At 38.2% G+C, this 20,971-nt stretch overlaps 1 pseudogene; it reads right to left on the reverse strand.

The window, feature by feature from the left end:
- Positions 1-18,736: 18,736 nt before the first annotated feature.
- Positions 18,737-20,529, reverse strand: LOC110196492 (actin, cytoplasmic 1 pseudogene; annotated as a pseudogene).
- Between the last annotated feature and the right edge of the window lie 442 nt (positions 20,530-20,971).

Genomic DNA, 20,971 nt, shown 5'->3' on the forward strand with positions numbered 1-20,971 from the left:
TCAGTGCCTGAGCACATGCTCTCGTAGTGACGTCTATAGAGACTGGGACTGTGGCCTGAGAAGTCACGAGGCCTAGCAGCAACAGATGTATATGATGCCTGTGAACTTACCCATAAGACTAGTCAGAATAAGTGGCCCCAGTTCTAAGACTAAAGGTCAACATCACGTATTTAACCAGCATGAAACAATTATGATTTGAATAACAGTGGTGTGTAGTGGAAGCACTGACTTGGGACCTATAGGTCTTGGGTTCAAACCCCAGCCCTGTTACCTAGTAGCTGTGTGTCCATGGACCAGACAGTTAATCTAGGTAGGCTTCAGTTTCTGCATCTGTAAAATGGGGATAATAATAGCATCTCCTCACAAGGGTATTGTGAGGATCAAATGAGATAGCACATGTAAAGTGAACATGATACAAATGCTAGCTATTGTTATTATATGTGTGAGGTTTGATTTGAAGCCAGATCATTCAGACTTCAAGGAAATCTTTTTATTCACTATAGCACATTATTGCTCACCACATATAAAATGGTTTATTGAAGAAAATGGAAAAAAAAACCAAACACTTTTACTACCTTATTAATTTTGCTATAAATATGGGACTTAAAAAATTCTAGATATAGATTTTTAAGTCCATGAGCAGAGGCATAGTCATATAAACATTACCAGGTCATTGGGAGGATTTCCACCTTTAGCTAGAATTTTGGCAGACTATTTTAACATTTTATTTCTTCTATATGCCAATGACCTCCTGGCAGAAGCCTATTCTGTTGCATGCTATTGGATTGGGCCATTTGATAACCAACAATTGGTTTCAATTTTTACTTACCAAGGGTTAATTTTTATTATTATTATTTTTAAACCATTTTGATCAGACTACTGTTGTTCAGTAGTTTTTCCTGTGTTTGACTCTTCATGACCCCATTTGGGGTTTTCTTGGCAAAGATACTGGAGTGGTTTACCATTTCCTTCTTCAGTTCCTTTTATAGATGAAAAAACTGAGGCAAAGAGGGTTAAGTGACTTGCCCAGGGTGGCACAAGTAGTAAGTGTCTGAGGCTAGATTTGAACTCATGAAGATAAGTCTTCCTGACCCCAGGCCCATGCTCTATCTAGCTGCATTCTATCCTACTGTGCTATCTAGTTGTATTCTATATCTGTTTGGATTCCTTTTGAAAGCATCCCTGCTGATAAGCTTTGAATTTTTTTTTTTAAGGAAACTATAGTTTCAGAAAGAGGTCGGATTATTGATTCAAATAATTCTGAAAGTAAAAAGTGCGTCCTTGGGGCAGGTAGGTGGCACAGTGGATAGAGCATTAGCCCTGGAGTCAGGAGGACCTGAGTTGAAATGGCCTCAGACACTTAACACTTATTAGCTGTGTGACCTTGGGCAAGTCACTTATCCCCATTGCCTAGCCAAAAAAAAAAAGGGGGTCCTCATTGACAATTCCTTATTTTCCCCCTAAGCTCCGAGATATATAACTGGAAGGAAACTTAGAAATTAGAGACCATTTAGCCTAACCCTTAACCTGGTATCTATGAATATACTAAAAAGAGCATTTGGATAACTTTATTCCAGTTGGTATTCTTTGTCATCCTAGGTATTTGAAGTACTTACAGACATTATTTTTAAGTATTTGGAGGTTTCAGCATCTTGCTGAAGGGGGCGCATGACACACACAAGAACTGACGATCTTCATAGTGCTACTATGAAGTCCTTTGTTTTGGTCATGGCCAATGTGGGAATTTGTTTTGCTTGACTATAATTATTTGTTACAAGTTTTTGCTTTTGTTTTCCACAGGGAGACAATAAAAGCTTGTTAACTGAAACACAATTGATTTTAAAATAAAGACAATCACACCAACATTCAGAATGCTTCAGTGAATTGCCAAAGGTCACCTAGATAAGTAAGAAGATTCAAGCCACCAAATCTTTGACTCCAAAATCCAATGTTCTTTCTACTAGACCATGCTCAGTCCCTGAACCCATTTTATTGGATGCCCCACTATCACAGATACAAAATTGATCTTCAGCCATGCCCTGTTATCTGTGTCTCAGACACATAGTTCTAACTGCCTCTTAAACATCTGTAAAATAAGGTGAGGTGAGCTAGGTGATCGCTGAAGTATCTTTCAGCTCTAAATATATGATCCTTTGTGTGACCTTTTGTGGTCTACTTACATGTTCTGTTGACTCGTTAAATAGGACATGTTACCAAACTGAACTTCCTTTGTCTTTTCCATTAAGAAAAAAACAAAACAAAAATCCTTCTTCCTTCTTCTAACTTCCATATATGTGAATATATGTATTTTGTATGTGTCTGGGTGTATATATACATACATATATACACATACATTTATACATATGTAGATACATATGCATGTATGTGTGTATGCATATATCTATATCTATATCTATATCTATATCTATATCTATATCTATATCTATATCTATATCTATATCTATATCTATATCTATATCTATATCTAATCTATGTCTATGTCTCTGTCTCTGTCTATGTCTATGTCTATGTCTATGTCTATGTCTATGTCTATGTCTATGTCTATATCTATGTCTATATCTATATCTGTCTATCTATCTATCTATCTATCTATCTATCTATCTATCTATCTATGTATATATGCCACAGGTATTCTTTTTTGCCATCTGCATTCAGAACCTTGGAGCCATCTTTAATTCCTCCTTTACTTCATCATGCATGCAATCCCCAAATTTTGTTGATTTTATGTCTATGATTTTTTTTTTATATGTGGCCTGTTTTCTATTCTCACTGCTAGCTTACAAATTGAGGCTCTCACTTGGACTCTTCCTCGTGTCTCTCTTCACCTCTAGTCACTCTTTTCTTTATCACAAACATACCAGTGCCAAAGTCATCTAACACATTTAGGGACCTCTAGTCCCAGCCCAATCTACCTATCAAGGGTATGGGTTAGCCAAGACAAACCGTAGTATCCAGTGTTCTTGCTTTTATGCCTCTCTATATTTGCTCAACCCTCTTTCCCCTCCCTTTTATTCCTGGAGTGCCCTCCTTTCCTTCTCTGCCTGAAGTCATTCCCATTCTTCAAAGTATGGCTCAGTTGCCACCTGTTCACTGAACTCTGTCCTGAACTCACAAGTCAAAGCCTATTTTTCTGTTTTCTGAGTTGCCATAGCAGTAATTATGAGGATATCAATGACAGATCCCAGTTTTTCATTAGATTTTTAATAAGTGCAAGTATTTTAATACCCTTTTTATACCTTGTCTATGTTTACTACATTCTTTTAAATTACAGTTACCTGTCTTTTCACTTTGATTAGATTACAAATTTCCTGGAGGGGAGGGGCATGGATGAGGTATCTCCATGTGGAGCCTGGCACAATGTCTTGTGTATAGCATGTTGCCAATACTTGGTTAACGGACTGAATTATAGCCTAGCTAGGCAGATAAAATCAAAACATATGAAATGAACAGAAATAATTCACTATAAAACTACATGGTACCAACCATTAGAAGAGAAAATAAGTAGGATAAAGAATCGGTTGGAATGGCCCCCTCCCATCTAGACCTCAAAGGCAAAACTATGGCCATACTATAATTCCGTTTTCTTCCAAGGGTAATATGAATATCACTGGGAGTACTTTTAGTTCCAGACTGAATTGCTTAAGGCTCAGCACAGTGGTGTAGGAGGAAGAGCACTGGAGGTTTGCTGTGTATTAGCTGTATCAGCAGATGCTTTCCAACTTTTGAGTGTCTGATCCTCTGCAGAACTATAGCTAGGAATTCTGGCACTTTGGGCAAATTCATTTGAGTGGGTGGAAGGGTTTGTACTAAGTTACAACCACTTTTGTACATACCTGAGGTAGACAAGAGCCAGATTTTGGGAACTGAGAAGGATGACCACTGCTAGACTGGTGCTATTTAGGGGAAAAAGGTTGGAGAAGATGATGACACAGGCATTGGGCTCATTAGGAAAGAGAGGGAAATACCTATAGATGACATAACAAGAATCTGATTGCATCTGTGAGGCCCTGGGGATTGACAGCATAGCGGGTAGGCAAGAGTGTAGGTGAATTGAATGGCAGGCTTTCTATGGCAAGCATCAGGGACAAAGTTGAAGGCTGCCACCTTTTGACATGCTATCTTTTCATGTTCTGATTCTTTGATTCTAGCAATAGAAGGGGATTTCAGGAAGGGAAAGTTGTACCATGAGTAAATAATCTGAAAAAAAAAATAAGCAGGGTGATGTCATTAGGTACATTGGAGAAACAGTGGCTTTATAGATTGAAGTACAAAACACAGCCATAAAAGTGGAAGCCAATCCATTATTGTTATTGGTCCTTCATTCTTGAAGAATACCAATGACATCATGAAGGTAATGTCTTGACTTGCCTGTGAATTGGATATGAGTGGGCAATGCTGCGCAAAGTCATTTGGCTACTCTGTCCTCCCCAGAATGCAGTGGTTGACCTCGGCCTTTCTAAATTGACATCTTTCCCAGGTCTCAGTTTATTTGAGGCCAAGCCCATTCAATGACTTAGGTCAGGGTAAGCTTTGAGACAAAAAGATGACTCAATTTAGCATCACAGAGGTATCAGTCTTGGTGGAGAAGATCCTTTGAGTTTCTGGCCAGAACAGAAAACAATTGCCATGGGATTTGGTTAAGAAGACAAAGGGTTGGTTAGGACCCATTTGAAATTAATCAAAGAAAGAATCAAATAAAGGGGCACATCTGCTGGAAATGAAAACTGACTGCCACCAGGGAGAGTGTAGTCATCACCTGTTATCATACTAAGAAGTTAAGAACAATATCAGCATAATAAAGAGCCCTGGATTTGTCTTTGGGAGAGCCTAGGGCTTGAATCTTAGCTTGGCCACTTATAGCAATGCAATTTTAGGGAAGTCACTTCCTCTTGCAGTGGTAATTTCCTCATCTTTTATCAGGGATGGGGAGCCTGCTGCCTGGGGGCTGCATGTGGCCCTCTAAGTCCTCAGGTGCTACCCTTTTATTGAATCCAATTGTTCTGTGAAGTCTGGATTCAGTCACAGGGCTGCACTTGAGGTCTTAGAGGGCCACATGTGGCCTCGAGGCAACAGGTACCCCACCCCTGGACTAAGTGATCTCTGGAGTCCCTCTAGCTCTAAAATTCTATGATCTGAAATATGACATCTAGAGTTAAGAAGCTTGTCTAAGGGAGCTTCAAGCTAGTGTATTCCACACTTCAGGCATTTGTTCTACTAGATTGTAAACTCCTCATGAGGACAGGGACTTAATTTGATCTGAACTTTGTATCTTTCCCATACCTAGCCTAGTGTTCTGTGCACAGCGCCTTATGAATCATTGTTGATTCTGTTGCTGTAGCTCCCAAGTGTTATAAGTACTCACTTTATCCATCTATTTGACCTGCTTGCTATTATTTTCAATGCACTAAGATTGAGTCTGGCAAGAATCAGCTTAAAGGCAACAGTGTAGGTCTCACAACATCGATTCATCATTGTTTTTTTTTCTTTTGGTCCCAGGAGAATTCTGAACATCACTGGAGTAGAAATATAAAGGTTAAAATTAATGAACCCATCATGTGCTTAGAGAGCAGCTGAGCTTCCCCAGAATTTTGGGCTTAATCAGAGTATCATGGGATTTCAGCTGATTTTGTTCCTTATGCTGATTTTTCCTTTCCCCGATGAATAGTTTTAGAATCAAGTGGCTTTTGATTGTAAAGCTCTTCTAAGTCACTAAGCAAATAAGATGGAAGATGAAGAAGTTATGTATTTATTTGAAAATATCTCAGGCACTTCAATAGCTCTTTTCCAACATTGAATAGTTCAATTGAACTCAACACATTCACCATTCAAGGCTCTCACACTTACTAGCTGTGGGACTATGGGCACCCTGCTTAACCCCTGGGAATCCTAGTTTCCTTGTGAAAAAACTAAGATGAGAATAACTGTAATACCCACCTTTCAGGGTTGTTGTGAGGACAAAATACTAAGATGTGCTTTGCAAACCTTTAACTGCTATATATATATTAACTTTTTTTATAAATACTGAAACAAATCTGTGATCTCATTGCTTTGGATATTCAATTCAACAAATGCAAACTGCAACTATTCTGTACCTGCCTGTATCTTGCCATAAGTTTGCAACAGACATCTAGCCAACATGCTGAGGTAACCTTCTCAAATTCTTTTGACATTACAAGGACACCAGTGGTACATTTTTGTTGTTTGCTCATGTTGAATAACTTGGATAAAGAGAGGAAAAATTCAAAACTTAGCTTCAGAGATTACTTTCAGAAGAATTGTGCCCTTACAGTCCTTCGCTATCGCTTCCAATTTAGGTAGCCTAAACAGGAATACAATTTTTGCATAGCATTCTTTATGGGGAAAGGCACCAGAATTGCCAATCAACTTAATACTCGGAATTTTCCTAGGTTGGCAAAGATTTTTTTTTTAATTTAATCTTTTTTTTTTTACCTGTGTAATCAAGGGGAAAATCAAACTATGGACAAAGAAGGTCAAAGTCAATTCAGCAAAGGCAGTATAAATGCTATGGTACTTTGAGGCAGCTTATTCAATGATTGCCATCGATAAGAAGTTGCTCTTTATACCTCCAGGAATTTTTTGGCATACTTTTTCCTCCTCAACCAATATATATACGTACGCACATACATATTAATGTGAGTATATACTTACATAGACACACATGTATAAATTATACTTACACACTTTTTTTTTCTAGTAGGTGTTTACAGATTTAAAAAAAAATTATATGCACCATGAATGCTTTGTATAGAGAACATGAATACCCAATTGGCCTATATTTGGAGGGATCTCTGATGTTCTCATACTTTGTTAATAGTTCTGTGATGTTTTCCATTAATAAAGGTGTGGTCAAGATTTCATCTGAGAGGAAAGCAGTAAAAGACTTTGCTAGCAACTGTGAACTGTTTGGGTGAATAATCATGGATCCCTCCCAACCCCACTGCTTTTCAGTTTTTTGGAGCAGCTAGTCACTTCCTATGACATAACTGATCTGTCACTTGTTATAATAACAGTGAACCAGCTTTCTCTTTCTCAGTTGATCAAATCTGTATTTTCATTGTGTTGGATTATACAGATAACCAGAAAATTTTCTACATCCTTTTTTTTAAATTAAATTTTATTTTTTCAATTGTCAAGCATATTTTTCTTCCCTCTCCCCCGTAGTAAAGTAAAACAAATTCCCACATTGACCATGTAGAAAAAAAGTTTATATCTTCTTTTTTGCATATTAATACATCACCTCTCTGTCTAGAAGTGGGTGCCATTCATCATTGGTCTTCTGGAATTATGGTAGATCATTGTATCAATTAGAATCTTTCAAAATGTTTATGTCTACAGTGTTGATGCTATATTAAAAATTTTTTTCCTGGTTATGTTCCTTACATACATGTTCACACAAATTTCCCTAGGTTTTTCTGAAACCATCTTTCAAAATTTCTTGTGGCATAATAGTTGTATCTTCCTTTTTCATAGGTTTTCTCTCTCTTCTGATTTCTTTACTTCCTCACACCTCTGTAATAAAGTTTTTGAAGTTAAATTGTTTACTTTTTGCTTTGGAAACAACAATAGCATTAATATTACTACTGCTGCTGCTATGACCTGCAATGCTTCTAGCTCAGTTAAGACCTTCCAAAATCACTACTGTTGTTGAATATATCTAGAAGAGCAATTAGGTTTATATCATTTCATTTTCTTTTCCATGGTTTCTGCCCATGGCTTCAATCCTTTGAAAATCTGTGAGCTCAAGAAGGAGATCTCAGTCATGGAAAAACGATGATTTTCTGGGTGGGAAAATGGCCAAATACTTCTTATGTATACACTTAATCACTGCTTGGGAAAACATGTATTTTTTTTTAAACTGGAGCCAAACTCTTGAGCTCTGTTATGAGTATATTTAAAGTGGCCTAAATATTCTTGAATTTTTTAAAAAAAGTTAAATGGTCTGTCTTTTTAACAAAAAACAAAACAAAACAAAACAAAAACAAACAAACAAAAACAACTGTCTAATAGAGAAGGAGGGCTTTGTTTAACTTAGTGCCTGGGCCCAATCTCATCATTTTCAGGGGTTGTATTATAATACAACCTGAAATTAGACTGAGGACAGAGACAGAGAGAGGAGTCAGAGACAGAGAGACAGAGACAGAGACTGAGAGAGACAGAGAGAGACAGACAGAGACAGAGAGACAGAGAGATAGAAACAGAGAGAGGAGAAAGAGTGACAGACACAGACAGACAGACACAGACAGACAGAAAGACAGAGAGTGTGTGTGTGGTTGGGTGGCTGGAGCTGTTAAATTGGTATTACATGCCAACAGCTGCTTGACAAACTGAATTTTTCCACCAATCTTTAGTGGTCTGCAATGATAGTAACACATTTATACAGGTCTTTCAGATTTATAATGTGCTTTCTTCACAATGATCCTCTGGCATAGATAGTAATATTAATATATGCATCTAATAGAAGGAAGGAAACATTAAGTGCCTACTATATGCCAGATAGTTTATTAAGCATGTCAGAAATATTAGCTCACTTGATACTGACAACAACCATGAAGGATAAGTGCTGTTATTATCCCCATTTTACAGTTGAGGAAACTGAGTTCAGACAGAGCTTAAATGACTTGCCCAGGAGCACATAGCTGCTAAGTGTCTGAGGGCAGATTTGAACTCAAGTCTGTCTTTACTCCAGGCCCAGTGCCACCTAACTGCCTTTGACAAGAGATGAAGAGATTGAGAATCAGAGTCGAGGTGATTTGCCCAGGGTTTTGTCAAGTGCAATACACACACACACACATACAAATACACATATACATATATATATATATATATGCATTCACACACATACGCCTATATATATATGCATACACACACACATACATATGTATATAATATATAAAGCTGGAAATGGGAATTACTTCTGCTGCATGGACAAGGGAAAGGGAAAGGGAAAGAGGACCAACTTTGGAGTCAATGGACCTAGGTTGACATCCCACCTCTGACACTTACCATCTGTGTGACCTGGTTAAAGTCACTAGTATATGAAAAGTTTAAGGGGGAGAAGCATTCATAAAAGAAGAAAATTAAAATCAGCTGATGAATCAACAGGAAAAAACAAACCTGGTATATTAAAAAGAATATCGAATTCGGAGTCAGAAGAAGTAGATTGGAGTCCCAGCTTTGCAATTTACTTCTTGTAACCTTGGACAACTAAATTTCTCTTGGTCTCAGTGTCCCCATTTATCAAATATAGGACTTAGACTATATATCTGAAGTCCTTACAGTTTGCCAAGGATCAAAGGAGCATAGGTATAAAGCTGGAAGACATGTCATCTAGTCCAATCCTGTAATTTTACAAAAGAGGGAACTGAAGCCCAGGGAGATGGCATACCCAAGGACACCCAAGGAGTAAGCATCAGAGGAAGAGTTTGAACCCAGTTCCTTAGACTCAAGAGCCAGTACTCTTTCCATTGCTCCAAATTAATGATTTTATAATCAAAAGAGAAGAAGGATTATCTTTACAATAGTAGAGGCAGAGTACTCTGGTTATAGAATAGCCCCCATCCCTACTAAGAGGGTTGAGACAAGGTGCATACATAACGCATTCTAACATAAAAAAAATAGGCTTGTAAAGATGTTTTTCATCGTCCTCACTGGACTGATTTCAATATAATGAATATGTGCTGAGTATTTCCACATGGATGGTATTTGAGTAGAGAAGAAAGCAGTTTAAAAGTGACCAAAGCAATTTATTTTCTTAGACTTTTCATCTCCCTGCAGGAATTGAATTAATTTAGTAGTTCAATGGTGACATGAATGATGTCTTTATATCTAAGCTACTGGCTTTGTTAACAGCAAACTTCTGAGAAGGCCAGAAAGAATAAAAACAGATTGTCTCATGGTTTGTCCAGTTTTTAGACGCGATGAAAATGGTGGTACCCAGGCTTCTACTAAGTTGATTGCTTCTCCTCAGAACTTTACTTTTTCGTTCCTCCATTTCCCACCTCTGAAACCTTGCACCAGCTGTTCCCATGCATAGACTACACTCCCATCTCATTTCTGCCTCTTAGAATCTATTATTTCTTTCAAAACACTGCTGAGGTGAAACTCTCACTATATAGTCTCTCCCTATCTCTCCAGGTGCTCACCCCTTACAAATTTACCTTATATATACTTTGTAAGTTTATTTACATATAGCTTGGGTCCCTTGATACAAATAATGTGCTTTGATGGCAGTGACTGTGTATTTTTATCATTGTATTCTCAGCACCTATCATAATGCCTGTCATGTACTCAAGTATTCCATTGATCTGTGATCTCATGAATTTTAAAGTTTTCACGGGTGATATGAACTCATATCTATACTTGCTATTCTACGTGTGACTCTTTTCCGTGTCTTTCCATAGGTTCACTACAAAGAACCTGCCCAAAGTTTGGGAGGCCTCTTTTCTGTCTCATGTTTTCAAGAGGGTACCAATGGAATATTTTGACTAGTCACCTGATATTTCTAACTCTTGCCACATGACCAACTTTTTTTTATTATACCAAGTATAGTGCCTAAGACATAGTAAGTACTTAATAGATGCTTGTTGATTGGCTTCTTGGCTCAGAATTCCTTGACGAGGTCTTTTACTATTGTTCTCCAGAGTACCTCATTTGTTATATGTTATAGCTTGCTCATACCCATCAAATGCCTCTCCATTGTTCTCTGGGTGATAAGTCGTATCAAACTCTTGAGAGACTGTTGAATTTCATGTCTTGTTGTCATATAGCAATATTGATACAATGATGACTTTAAAAAAATATGGACCTTTGATTTCATGTGAAGTTTGGAGTCATTAAAGGGACTTTATCTTTTCCCAGAGACAATGTAGCCTTCTTTTCTTCTCCTGTTTAACTGCTGCTCATCTCGTTGTCTGTCTGTACTGTCTGTCTGACATATGCCTATATGGGACACACATGCATGTGTGCATATATGTATATATCTAATATGTTATCATATATATGTACACACACGTATACATGCACATATACATACATACATCTTATATGTTGTCCATCCAAATACAGATAGTAAGATGGTAATCTGTGCAACAGGAATTTTTCATCCATTTACACTTTCCTATATGGATGGTAAGGTCAATGTCTTTTGAGCTATTATAGATTTCTTCCAAGAGCCTCTGAAACTTGTTTCATCTTTAACATTCACCATAACCTGGCCTCTTCCTAACTTTCCAAACTTTTTACACTTTATATATAATAAATCTATATATTTATGATTCAGCTCCAATGGTCAATTTGCTATTTCACAAAACCCTCCATTTCCTATCTCCGTGCCTTTGTACTAACTATACCCCTGATTGGAATGTTCTCCTCCTGCTCCTCACCTCCATGTTTTGGGGCTTCCATTGCCTCCTTTCGGACTCACATCATATTCTGCCTTCTGCAGAAAGCCTGCAGTCTCCACCTATTAGTGCCTTCCTCTCTGAGACAACATCCATTCTTTCTTATCTACTCTGTGCTTACCTAGTTATTGACATGTTGTCCTCTCCACTAGAGTGTAAATTCCTCAAAGGCAGGGGTTATTTTTGCTTTTCTTTGTATCTCTTGCACTTAGTACTGTGCTTGACATATAGTAAACACTTAATAAATGCTTGTTGACTGACTCGTATAATGTCATCCAAAAAAAGGAAAATCTAGAAGACCTCACTATCTTTGGGAAAATCTTTTTTCAACTTAGAGTCTGTGATGGATTTATTTAATCACAGGGAAGAACACCTTTGGAGAGCATAGATCTGATCTCCTTTGATTGTCATCACCCCCCACCCCCCATGTCTGGCACATAGCAGATGCTTATTATATACCTGTTCAAGATAGTTGATGCCTGTTCTTCCTATGTCAGGACTACCATGTAAAAGAGGGAATAAATGTCTTTGTCATTGCTTCAAGTGAGTGACAGATTTTTAGCTAGTTTTACGAACAATTTTAAAATAACAGCTGTCAAAAATGAAAAAGATGGCTTTTCGCATTCATTCCAAGGGGATTTCCATTCTATTTTAAGGAAACGATTAAGGAAACGATTACCCCACCAACAAAATATTCAGGCAGAAGTTGTATGCCTATCTGTCAAGAATGCTATACAGGGGGCCAAGGGGGAAGGCAGGGCCAAGATGGCAGAGTAAAAGCAAGTTGTATGCCTATCTGTCAAGAATGCTATAGAGGGGGCCAAGGGGGAAGGCAGGGCCAAGATGGCAGAGTAAAAGCAATGACTTGCTGAAGCCCTTCCCTAAACCCCTCCAAATACCTATAAAAACATGGCTCTAAATAAATTCTAAAGCAGAAGAACCCACAAAAAGACAGAGTGAAAGAAATTTCCAGCCCAAGAAAATCTGGATGGTTGCTTAGAAAGGTCTATTGTGTCAGACTGGGAGAGAAACACGGTTTAGCATGGGTGTGCAGTCAAAACCTGGGCTTCAGCGAACCTGCATCAGGCCTCAGAGAACTGAATCATGGGCAGCTGTGGCAGTTTCCAGCCTTCTCAACCCACAAATGCCAAAGACAGCTTAGAAGGTCAGTAGGAAAAGTCTGTGACCATAGTAAGAGAGAAGCTTGATCCTAGCCCCAGTCCTGGGCAGCCCCAGGGCAGCGGTTGCTTCATGAGCTTCCAGCCCACAGACTGAGGGGAATCGAGTGGCTGATCAGAGGGGGATTGCAGGGATCTCTTTACTAGTGCTAAAACAAGATTCTCTTGCTTTGCCTGTGCTTGGATCTGGGTCATAGTGCTGGGAGGTGATCTTGGGGCAAGGAGGAGCACTGGTGGGGTGGAGCTTGTGCCTTGGTAAAAAGGGAATCCTCCTCACAGTTCCAAGGCAGAAAACAGTGCTTGTGGTCACTCACAAACCACAGCACAGGCCAAGAAAGGAGTAAACACCTGGCCCTTAATCATCCCACTTTGGAAGAACTGAAAACTTACAGGTCCCTAGAAGTATCTCTGAAAACAGTTGCACAAACTCCCCAAAACTTGGGACAGTACATTCTCCACACTGGAAACAGACCTCTACCTTAACAAAGAGTTTAAAACTCAACTAGTTGGCTGGGATTATGAGCAAACAAAGGCACAAAAAAAGTCAGACTATGGACTCTTTCTTTGGTAACAAAGAAGATCAAAACATACAACCAGAAGAAGACAACAAAGTCAAAGCTCCTACATTCAAAGCCTCCAAGAAAAATATGAATCAAGGGGCACCAAGGTGGCACAGTGGATAGAGCACAGGCCCTGAAGTCATGAGAACCTGAGTTCAAATTCAGCATCAGACTAAATACTTGACACTTATTAGCTATGTAACCCTGGGCAAGTCACTTACCCCCAATTGCCTTCCCCCTCCAAAAAAAAAAAGAAAGCAACAGAAAAATATGAATCAGTCTGAGGCCATGGAAGAGCTGAAAAAGGATTTTTGAGGAATTTTAGAGGAAATTTTAGATTTTAGAGGAAAAACTGGGGAAGGAAATGAGAGTGATGTAAGAAAATAATGAAGAACAAGTCAACAGCTTGCTAAAGGGGACCCAAAAAAATACTGAAGAAAATAACACCTTAAAAATAGCCTAACCCAAATGGCAAAAGAAGTCCAAAGAAAAGAATGCCTTAAAAAGCGGAATTGGCCAAATGAAAAAGGAAGTCCAAAAGCTCACTGAAGAAAATACTTCCTTAAAAATTAGAATGGAGCAATTGGAAGCAAGTGACTTTATGTGAAATCAAGACATTGTAAACCAAAACCAAAAGAATGAATAAATAGAAGACAATGTGAAATATCTCATTGGAAAAACAACTGACCTGGAAAATAGATCCAGGAGACACAAATTAAAAATTATTGGACTATCTGAAAGCCATGATCAAAAAAGAACTCAAACATCATCTTTTCAAGAAATTATCAAGGAAAACTGCCCGGATATTCTAGAAGTAGAGGGTAAAATAGAAATGGATAGGATCCGCTAATCACCTCCTGAAAGAAATTCCCAATGGAAAACTCCTAGGAATATTGTAGCCAAATTCAGAATTCCCAGTTCAGGAGAAACTATTACAAACAGCCAGAAAGAAACAATTCAAGTATTGTGGAAACACAATCAGGATAACACAGGATTTAACAGCTTCTACATTAAAAGACTGAAGCACTTGGAATATAATATTCTGATGGGCAAGGGAGATAGGATCATGACCATGAATTACCTACTCAGCAAAACTGAGTATAATCCTTCAGGGGAAAAAATTCACATTCAGTAAAATAGAGGACTTTCAAGCATTCTTGATGAAAAGACCAGAGCTGAATAGAAAATTTGACTTTCAAATACAAGACTCAAGAGAAGCATGAAAAGCTAAAAAGTTAAACTGGAAAGAGCAATCATAAGGGACTTATTAAGGTTGAACTGTTTACATTCCTGCATGGAAAGATGATATTTGTAACTCATGAGACCTTTGTGAGTCTTTGGGTAGTTGGAGGGGAAAAATTATATGTATAGATAGATTGGTAGACAGAGGGCACAGGGTGAGTTGAAGATGAATGGGTGATATCTGGAGAATAAAATTAAGGGGTGAGAGAGGATTATACTGGGAGAAGGAGAAAGGGAGAAGTAGAATGGGGTAAATTATCTCACATAAAACAGACAAGAAAAGGCTTTTACAGTGAGGGGAAGTGGGAGAAGGTGAGAGGGAATGAGTGAATCTTATTCTCATTAGATTCGGCTAAGGAGGGAATAACCTACATGCTCAATTGGGTGTGGACACTATCTTACCCTACAGGAAAATGAGGGGGAAGAGGATAATGGGGGGGGGAGATGATAGAAGGGAGGACAGATTGGGGGAGGGGGTAATCAGAAGCAAACACTTTTAAGGAGGGACAGGGTCAAAGGAGAGAATAGAATGAATGGGGGAAGGATAGGATGGAGGAAAATATAGTTAATTTGCCACATCATGACTACTATGGAAATGCTATGCATGACTGCACAAGTATAACCTGCATTGACTTGCTTGCCTTCTTAATGAGGGTGGGTGGGGAGGGAGGAAGGGAGAACATTTGGAATCCAAAGTTTTAAAAATAAATGTTAAAAAAATGTTTTCACATGGAACTGGGAAGTAAGATATACAGGCAATAGGCATAGAAATCTATCCTGCCCTAGAGGAAGAAGAAAATAAGAGAAGGGGTGGGAGATAGAAGGGAGGGCAGATTAGGGGAAAGGGTATTCAGAACGCATGCTGTCTTGGAGTTGGGGGAGGGAAGAGATGGGGAGAAAATTTGGAACTCAAAATCTTGTGGAAGTGAATGTTGAAAGCTAAATATAAATAAATTAATGGAAAAAAAAAGAATGCTGTAGAGGAATTCTTGAAATGGCTGGAAGATAAGGCTAGATGACCACTAAGGTCCTTGAGTACTTCATATTCTATATATAAATACTATAATAATAGTTTTATTATCAGATAGAAAACAGTAATAATAAGTGTTTATGACAAACCAGTATATGTGTAGAAGGTGTAAAATCAGCAACTATATCATAATCTTGGTGATGTCATTTTATGAAGAACTTTCTCAAAAAAAAAGGTTTGCCTGTGTTTTTTGCTTGCTTGTGTTTTTTTTCCCACCACATTACATTCTAATAATTAAACCCCTTAATTATTATTTTTCTACAGATTAGGGAATTGAGAGAGGTTAAGTGCTTTACTCATACATCACATAGAGAGTAAGGATAGAGTCAAGATTTGAACACAGGGACTCTAATTCCAAATATAGAGAAATAGCACTTCCCTCCTCTTTTTGTAGTTTGCATACACTCAGTAAGAATCTGGATAGTATATTACAAAAAAATGAATCTGTCCTAAATCAGATGCATGTTGCCATTCTATGTTTACCAGCTGAGTTTCACCAACAATTGGCAAATCAGTGGACATTGTTTGATAACTAACACTGGCCTTAATTTGGGAATACATAAAATTTGTCACATTGAACTTCATGGATAATGCGTTTTATGAAATTTAAAATAAAAATATTCCAATCTCAATGAAATTTATGCTAGCTTCAAAGTACTGATAATCAGCGACAGAGATTTCCTTTTTGGCAGCTCATGAGAAAACATCCAAATTGTACATTATATAAAGGGCAGTGCACTGAATGTGAAGTCAGAAGACATAGGTTTAAATGTTTCATGCATGACCTGAGGTTAGTTACTTGTGCAACCTCTCTGCACCTCAATTTCCTTTGTAACATGAAAGAATTGATCTATGATTGCAGAACCATAGTTTAAGAACTATAGGTGTTATTAGACATCACTTAGTTCAACTTATCTCACTAGATTATGATTTATAATATAGGGTCCTTAGATTCCTAGATTCTAGGGGATCTGTGAACTTGAAGGGAAAAAAATATACCTTTATTCAAGCTAATTTATTTCCTTTCTAATACTGTGGACTTTTTTTATACATTTGAAAACACTATTCTGAGAAGAGGTCTATTGACTGCCAAAGAGGCTCATTACAAACAAATAAGGTTAAATACTTCTGCCCTATGTGATCTCTTAAGTCCTTTCCTGCTGCAAACCCTATTAGTCTTCTATAGAATAATTAATCTTTTCCCCTCCTCCCAAATATAGAGGGAAATTAGAATAGAATGTTTCTGCTATGAGTTGGTGATATAATTCATGATGTTAGAAAAGTAATACTTAGAAATATTCAGAAAGGGAGATTTATAGGTGTAATCTCTGTCGGCTTCCAGATTTTTCATATGACTGAGCTCAGGATCTGAATCTCAAGCTAACATGTTTTACATTCCTTTCTTCTTTAAAACTTGTGATTCTGGAATAACTCAAGGGTTTTAGTTTGGATATCAGCTGCTCAACACTTTAAGATCCAGATTGTTGGCCACATTGTGTTTTGTTTGCAGTAGCACAATAACTAGTCCTAAATGTCTGGGGTAAGATACCAATGCCTTGAGGACACAGAACAGTACTTAACAAATGTATGTGTGTGTCTCTTCTTGATCATCCATGTGTGCTATAGATTTATACCCATGCCATCCTGCCTAAGACATCCACTGCTATGTAAGTGGTGGTTGGAGAAACCCTGTCTCATGATCTGAACCTAGTCCAAAGCTTCATCTGTCTGGCCAGTGGATCAAACTGCTTTGGCAATATCCTCTATAGGCCACAAAACCATTTTCTTCTGGTAGACAGCTGTGGTTACCCCATTTAAAGAAGAATCTGTGAAAGTAAAGAATACAAAACATTTGAAAATTCATTTCTTCATTGATTCATTCAACAACCACTTACTAAGCATTTATTGTGTACAAAGCACAGAATTGCAGACAACTATAGATAATGGTTGAATTGCTAATATACTCAAATTTCAAATGATGCTCTGTGGAAACTGAGGTCCAAATAAACAGTGTGGTGTGGTAAGAACATTGTCCTAAACATAAACTGATGTTCTCTTCCTTTTTGTTGCTCTTTTCCTCATTGAGTTTTCCTTTCTTCCTTTCCCTTCATGTTTGTCTCCGTAATTTGCTCTAATATGAAACTTAAGTGCCTATAAATTTGTAGCATGCAAGGTTTTTTTTCGTTAAAAATCTGGTGAGTCAAATATTTAATATTCTCCATGAAGGGGGAAAATAAAAAAGAAAAGGCTATTGATGGAAGGAACTTCAGAAATGGTTAGTCTGGGCTCATTTTACAGATGAAGAAACTGAGAACCATGGTGGATAAGTGGCTTGTCCAAAATTATTCAAATAGAGCAAATAAAGATGAGATTTGAAATCCTTTATCTTCTTACTCTACAGCCATTGTTTTTTCTGCTATAACACATTGCATGCTTTAGAGGGAGGAAAGACCAAAGGAGGGAATAAAGAAAGGGAAGGAAGATCAGAGGGACGATTGTTTGTGTACCTTGCTTAAATTCCTAATCTCATTGTAGATGCAAAGGAGATCAGTGGGCTTCTAGAGTAAAAAAAAAAAGTTCCCTAATCATGGTGCAAGGCAATAAGCATGATGGGTTTTTTCTTTTTTTTTTTTTACCTTTAACGGTGCACTTTTATGTGAACTGATCTTAAGTCAGTGTACAGGTAAAGCTTCTGGCACCAATCTCATAAAACTAGCAGGAAGATTGTAAAGTCTTCATTCATGTCTATGTTGGGGGTAGGGAGGAAATTTAGGGGGTCATTCATTATGGCTGATAAATTTTAAAAAAAGGGGAATAAGTAATAAGGTGGAAGACGTAAAAGTTTTTTTAAAGGTTACATAATTTATGTGTAAAGCAATACTAGTACCTTCCCCCCACCCCTTCCCCATTTGGATTTTTGTTATGTAGCTCCTTTGCACTAGCAGAGGACAAACTTCATAGACCCTTGTAACTCTGTAACAATATGTTATACAATATTTGGAATGATTATTAAACAACAACAACAAAAAAAAAAACCCAAATATGCAGAGTCCTGAAGACGTACTGTAGAACTTTGGGAACTTTTGCCCAAACATACTTAGACTGCTCATCACCTTCACCATTCCAGTTTTTAAATCCTGAGTCAAGTGCACAAAAAAAAAAGCCATGCCAATCTCATCTCTTTTTTGGGGGGATGGGGTGGGGACAATTATCATGTCACACCCTTTGACCAAAAACAAAACAAAACAAAATTAAAACAAACAAACAAGAACACAAACAGTCCATTTAGAAGCATTTTCAGTGGACGATGGAGGGACCAGATTCATCATACTCTTGCTTGTGGTTCCACATTTGCTAGCAGGTGGAAAGAGATGCCAGACTGGAGCCTCCAATCCAGACAGATTATTTGTGCTCAGGTGGGGCAATGATCTTGATTTTCATTGTTCTGGGAGCTGGGGCTAATCTCCTTCTGCATCCTGTCAGCAATGCCTGGGGTACATGGTAGTACCACCGACAATATGATATAGCATACAAGTCCTTATAGATGTCAACATCACACTTTATGATTCAGTTGAAGGTAGTTTCATGGATTCCACAGGATTCCATACCTAAGAAAGATGGTTGGAAGAGAGCTTCTGGGTATTGGAACTTCTCGTTGCCAATGGTGATAGCCTGAGTGTTAGGGAGCTCATAGTTCTTTTCTAGAAAGGAGCTAGGTGCTGCAATAGCCATCTCCTGCTCAAAGTCTAGGGCAACAGCTTCTCCTTGATATTATGCACGATTTCCCTCTCAGTTTTGGTGGTGAAACTGTACTCCCTCTCTTGGTCAGGATTTCATGAGGTAGTCCATCAGATCACAGACAGACAGATCCAGATAGAGGATGGCATGGGGAAGGACATAACCTTCATAGATGGGCACAGTGTGGGTCACACCATCAGCAGAGTCCATCATAATACCAGTGGTATGACCAGAGTCATACAAAGACAACACAGCCTGGATGGCAATATAGACAGCTAGGGTGTTGAAGGTCTCAAACATGATCTGAGTCATCTTTCCTCTGTTGGCTTTGGTGTTCAGGGGGGCTTCTGTAAGCAGTACAGGGTGCTCTTCAGGGGCCACATGGAGCTCATTGTAGAAAGTATGATGCCAGATTTTCTGCATGTCATCCCAGTTGGTGCAATACCATGTTCAGTGGGGTACTTCAAGGTCAGAATACCTCTCTTGCTCTGGACCTGATCCCCCACGTTGCTGTCTTTCTGGCTTACACCCATCATCACACTCTGATGTCTGGGGCACCCAACAATGAAAGGGGAAGACAGCCCGAAGGGCATTGTCCTACAAAGCCAGCTTTGCACATCCCATAGCCATTATCAACAATGAGAACAGCAACATCATCATCCACGGTGAACTTTGAAGTGACAAGTTTAAACCCTTAAGAGAGAGAGAGAGGAGGTGGTGCCATGCCTGGAGGCAGGGAGAAGCCAAGTACATGCCAGGGGGAAGAGCTCACAACTAATAAGCATGATGTTAAAAATGACATGTGATCATTAACTGACTCATTTTCTTTTTGAAGGAACTGAAATCATGAACTGAGAAAATGTTGGAATCAGAAAGACTCTTACATATCATTTATTTCATGTACTTCATTGTACACATGGGAAAACTGAAAACCAAAATGGTTAGAATGATTGTGCCAGGTCATGAAGCCAGTCCATGACAGCTTCAGGAATATTGCAAACCAGTCTAATATTCTTCATACTCCCTCATGCTTCCTTTGGCCCTTTACAGCTTCCACTGAACAGGTTTCTTAAATGTGTCTGGATACATTATTGAAGAAATGTGTTTTGGATTAATAGCCATGGAGGTCCATCCCAGCTCTGAAATTGTGTGATTGTAACAGATTTCAACTACTCTATGCCTTTATATATTTTTTTTTGTGAATTGCTATATAGACAAAAACAACAACAGCAACAAAAGTAACAGTAACAACAACAAACATCATCCTCTGTCCAACCTTTTGGTGACGAACCTCTCTCAATTTTGACTGGTGCTTGGACAGACACATCATCCATTACCATAGCTGTACTCAAAATCGTCTTAACTTTTTAGAACTTTCCAGAGATTACATTGCAATGCCATTGCCCTTGAGAACCTGAAGTCACCTCCATGATATTATGAGGTGTCCTTGGCATAAAAGAATGCCTTAATATTATCAGAAAGTTGTGAGCCTGGAAGAGAAGTTCTAAGGAAGTGGGTAGGATTTAACTGGAAAAATTTACATTTAATCTTTTTAAAGTTGGACAGATAAAGATGGAATGGGGATAGCATCTTTAAGAACTTTATGGCCTGTAGTTCTTAAGACATAAGTAACAGGTACACTAAGATATTCATATGTTTGCTTTGAGAAATGACATTCCATTATTTTTTAATAATTCCATGAACCAGGGAATGGTTCTCAAATAGGAAAATTACTATTAAAAGCATAAGCCCTCATAAGAAAGATGAGCAATGGGAAAAAAT

This window comes from Phascolarctos cinereus, unplaced genomic scaffold (genome assembly GCF_003287225.1).
Source record: "Phascolarctos cinereus isolate Bilbo 61053 unplaced genomic scaffold, phaCin_HiC Scaffold_4;HRSCAF=312, whole genome shotgun sequence".
Classification (NCBI taxonomy): Eukaryota; Metazoa; Chordata; class Mammalia; order Diprotodontia; family Phascolarctidae; genus Phascolarctos; species Phascolarctos cinereus.